This window comes from Vulpes lagopus, chromosome 1, assembly GCF_018345385.1.
Source record: "Vulpes lagopus strain Blue_001 chromosome 1, ASM1834538v1, whole genome shotgun sequence".
Taxonomy (NCBI): Eukaryota; Metazoa; Chordata; class Mammalia; order Carnivora; family Canidae; genus Vulpes; species Vulpes lagopus.
The window spans coordinates 33,686,734-33,691,715 of NC_054824.1; the positions used below are offsets into that span (position 1 = coordinate 33,686,734).

The following is a 4,982-nucleotide window of genomic DNA, read 5'->3' on the forward strand; positions in this document are numbered from 1 at the left end:
GTTGGCAAAGCATCTGATAGATTAGATGTGGTATGTGTGAAGAAGAGGAATGAAAAGTTAGAAAATAAAACAAAAGGAAGTTCATCTGTTAAAGTACCATTCTCATTACTGCAAAAGAAGGGAATTATGGTGGTTTTTAACATTCAGTGAGAACATTGTTGGAGAGGAAAACCTTCCTCTGCCTTGTGGTCCTTCTAGATGGATTTAGAATCAAATTGACATGAGACAGATTAACAGGAAAAAATAAAATTTAATAGCATACATATGGGGAATCCACACAGACATAAAATTCCAAAGAAAATGAGGCAACATGAAACTCATGTGAGCTAAGGAGAGGCGGAGTTTCTGAGGACTGGAAGGGAAGGCCATTAGCAGGAAGGTGAAAAGAGATGTTTTAAAAAACAAAGTTTGCCCTATTATGCAAATAAGTTTCTTAGGTAAAACAGAGTCTCTGTTAATAGATCGCTTCCTAGTAGAGGCTCTCCTTACCAAAGTAAATTTGGCAGTTGAAGATCAGGTGGAGAGCTTTTCCTGCTTTTGCTGGGTTTTCATTAACTTTTTTTTTTTAAGATTTTATTTATTTATTCATAAGAGACAGACACAGAGGCAGAGACACAGGCAGAGGGAGAAGCAGGCTCCATGCAGGGAGCCCAATGCGGAACTCGATCCTAGGACCATGGGATCACGCCCTGAGCCAAAGGCGGATGCTCAACCGCTGAGCCACCCAGTCATCCCAGTTTTGATTAGTAATAGCTCAATATATATTCATTCCAAAGTGGCCCATCTTGGGGTAGCCCGCCCTTGGTCCCTACATTGTTTGCCTGAAAATGCCCAGACAGATTTCATCAATTCATTTGCTTGTTCATGCCATGTAATTAACTCTTAGCTGACCAGTCATAACTCTTCTGATCTAGTATTTTATTTAATGTAAACCTCAGAATATTAAACACAGTAACATTTTAAAATAAGTTTATCATATATATCTTCTATTTGTATGCATTTTATTATATATATTATACATACATACATGCACATTTTACTTTTCTTATAAAGTAAAAATTCCATTTATTCATCGTTTATGACACAGTACACAAGAGGCAAAGTGTTTCACAGCATAGATTGCACTTCCAATTCCTTGGGATGTTCATTTCTTTGGCTAAAAGGAAAGACGAGATGTGAGAGGCAGGCAGTGCTTAGGCCGCTGAAATATGGTTGGGGAGGGGCAGTACTAATGTCACTTCTCAGGCATGGGCACAAGGGGACTGTTAGTTACAAGCTATTTTCTAGAACTGTTAGCTGGAAACAAAGGAGCACCACTTCTGGATGCTCATCCTGTGGTGGGCATCGGTCAGCCCCACCACACAGGTACAAACAGCGCTTTCTGGTAGACACCCTTGGTGTCTTGCTGAATACAAGTACAGGGACTTGCTAGCCTCTCTTTTGAATTTAAACCTTATTTTTAACATGTCCACTTCAATCTGAGAGACCGTGGTTCTAATCAAGGCTTTACTGCAAGTCTACTTGCCTTGTACAGTCAGTGAGCAAAACACAGGGGGCTGGTTCTGAATGTGCTGGACCTGGTTCAGGAAACCACTTTCCAGATCTCCTTTACCTCCTTCTTGATCCTCTCCAGCGTGTCATAAGGATTGTCACTCTTACACCTGCTAAATACTTTCTGGAGGTGATGCACAGTCTGCTTAGTCACAATGCTGATCCACTTGGGCACATCAGTTCCTTTCCTCTTCACCCAAGCATCATAGAGATCCCAGGCATCTTGGCCAATCAGTTCATAATCAAAGACAATGCCATCTTCTGCACTTTTACCCTTTGCAAGGGCAACTGTCAGCTAGCTTGCAGAAGTCACCAGATATGTCAGAAATGATGTCCTTCCCCAGGACAGTCTTATACATTAACTTGTAGTCTTATACATTAACTTAATTTTCTGAAGCTCCCACTTGGTTGCTGAACAGATGATCTCAGTGAGGGAGTTCTCATCAGTCTCATAGAGACTTTCAGCTTAGAAGCATCACACCGACCAGTGTTTTCAATAAGCCCAAACTCACGGTCTCCAGGTGACCAGACAAGGCTGACTTCAGTGCTGGTTCAAGTTCCTTTGTGGCCCGTTTCTGGTAGGTGAAGGCAATATCCTGTCTCTGTTCATTGCTGTGGTTGGCCAAAATATTGACAATGCTGACCTCATCCACACTTTTGCTCTTGATGGCCATTTCAATGTTCAGAGTATCACACTCAGCATCAAAAGCAGTGTACACTTTGACTGACCCGTATGCACTTTGGAGCATGGAGTGATGATCCTCCAAGCTGAGCTTGCAGAGAATTTCATGAACAGTAGACATTTTGGAAGAAACTAGACCAGGTTTTAAGAGCTGTGAGTATCCCCAGTTGTGGAGCCACATGTACATTTCACTTTTTATATGCATATTATATATATACACAACATAGCACAAGATGTATATTTAGTATATTTTGTATGTATGTACATATAGAACATACATATACTTTATATATATACACACACACACACAAAGAAATGTAGAACAAGGGGCACCTGGTTGGCACAGTGGGTTAAGCATCTGCCTTTAGCTCAGGTCTTGATCCCAGGTGGGATCAAGCTCCATATCAGGCTCCCTGCTCAGCGGGGAAGTCTGCTTCTCCCTCTGCTTCTGCCCTTCCCCGTGCTCTTTCTCTCTCTTTCAAATGAATAAATAAATCATAAAAAAAGAATGTAGAATAGAAATGTACATAAAAAATACACATTTCTCAGGAATGAGAAAAAAATATAGTATTTCTATATGCAAAACACAAATGTGTCCATGTTATTGATACTGGACATACAGAATACATGTTACATGCTCCCATTTAAATAAAGTTCAAAGCAGACAAAACTAATCTGACTTCTATCACCACACACTGATGAGCTATTCCTTTGCACGATTAAACTACAACTTACTGGGGTGCCTGCATAGCTCAGTCGGTTAAGTATCTGCCTTCAGATAAGGCCATGATTTCATGGTCCTAGGATGGAGCCCCACATCTGGCTTCTTGCTCAGTGGAATGTCTGATTCTCCTTCTCCCTCTTCTTCTCTCTCCCTAGCCCTGCTTGTGTTCTCTGCTCTCTTGTGCTCTCTCTCTCTCTCTCAAATAAGTAAAAATAAAATTTAAAAAAATCTTTAAAAAAAACCTATAACTTACTTATCCATACTATTATTGATAGATGTTTGGATTGTTTCCAGTTCATATTATTACAGAAAATTCATGTATGAACATCTTTTTACATTTCCTATGGTGATTATGTATGCCAATTAACTTTCCTAAATGGTTGAGCCAATTTACCCATCTACCTGAGAGTTCCAGGTGTTCCAATTCCTCACCAGTACTTCATCTTATCAGTCTTTTTAATTGTAGACAGCCTGGTGGATGTGTATGATATTTCACTGTCATTTTAATTTGCATTCCTCTGATGACTAATCAGATTGAAAATGTATCATATGCATATTGGCTGTTTGGATAAACTGTTTTGTGAAGTGCCAATTCAAGTTTTTGCCTTGCAAATCTATAGCTTAGAAGAAAATAAAGGCCCTATGAATATTTTTATGGAAAATTTTGGGGCTTCTTCTCAATAGATTCTTCCTCTGCATTACTCTGTCCCCAGACTCCACTTACTTGAACATCTTCAAATCAGATTTCTTTTTCTTCTACTAAGTGATACCACCACTCTGCTTGGCCTATATTTTCCTGGGCCATATTTGAAAATGTTTTCAGGGCAAAATCCTGAGTGAATATGAGCTAATATGTGCTTTCTACCTTACAAAATTCTTAGCCCTATGTTGGTTGCCATCCATTGCCTGCAATAGTTATATATTTTGTACAGATATAATGGTAGTTTATGGTGGAAGGATGAGTCTGTTACCAGTTATTCCACAGTGGCTGCAACCAGTGATCCTCTACTATTTTTTATTATTCTATTTGCTCTGATTTTATTTAAGTTGCTTGTTTATTGGTTATTTTCTCAGATTATTTTAAAGATTATAACATTCATCCTGGATTTATCAGCATGGAACATAAATTATCTTTCCATTTTATGGTAATGCTTAAGCCTTCAAACTTGAAACTGCATTTATTCCCCTCTCATCTTCATGTTATTATTGCCATACATTTTCATTCTACATATATGTTTGATGCTGTGAGGTTTATTATTAGTCTTTAAAAAGTAAATGATGGGGCGCCTGGGTCACTCAGTCTGTTAAAGCATCTGCCTTCCACTCAGGTCATGATCCTGGGACTCTGGGATGGAGCCCCACATCTGGCTCCCTGCTCAGCAGGGTGTCTACTTCTCCCTTCCCTCTGTCCTCCCCCCCTGCTTATAGTCTCTTTCTCTCTCTGTCATAAATAAATAAATAAATATCTTAAAATAAAAAGTAAATGATCTTTTATACTTACCCACATATTTACGTGTTCTAGTATTTTCTTTTTTTCCTGCAATTCTACTTTTTGATGTTAGATTATTTTCGTTCTACTGAAAAAAAAAATCTCTTTGATGTTTCTTTAATTTTTTCCATATTTTGATTATTTTTTAAAGGATAGTTTCACAGGGTGTAGCCTTTTAGGATGGCAGTGATCTTTTAGCATGTTGAAGGTGACATTCTATTGTCCATTGGCTTCCATTTCTTCTGTTACCTTCAGTCCTGTTTTGGATCTGGTATGTTGTTATCTGGTGGCTTTAAAGATTTTATCGTTTAAAAAGTTTTTAATGTTTTTACTATAATGTATATAATCCTAAGTAGTATTTTCGTTTTATTTATCCTCCATAGGGTTCCTAACTCTTCTTGATTCAGTGGCCTAGCGTCAAGGGAGTTTAACAATCTAACCACCAGATGACTTCTGTCCATTTTGAAGAAATCTGATCCACTGTCTCTTCAAAGCTCTTCCCTGAAACTCTTTCTGCCTCACTTCTGAAACTCCAA

General features: G+C 38.6%; 1 pseudogene; it reads right to left on the bottom strand.

The window, feature by feature from the left end:
* Positions 1-1,269: 1,269 nt before the first annotated feature.
* Positions 1,270-2,354, bottom strand: LOC121486503 (annotated as a pseudogene).
* Between the last annotated feature and the right edge of the window lie 2,628 nt (positions 2,355-4,982).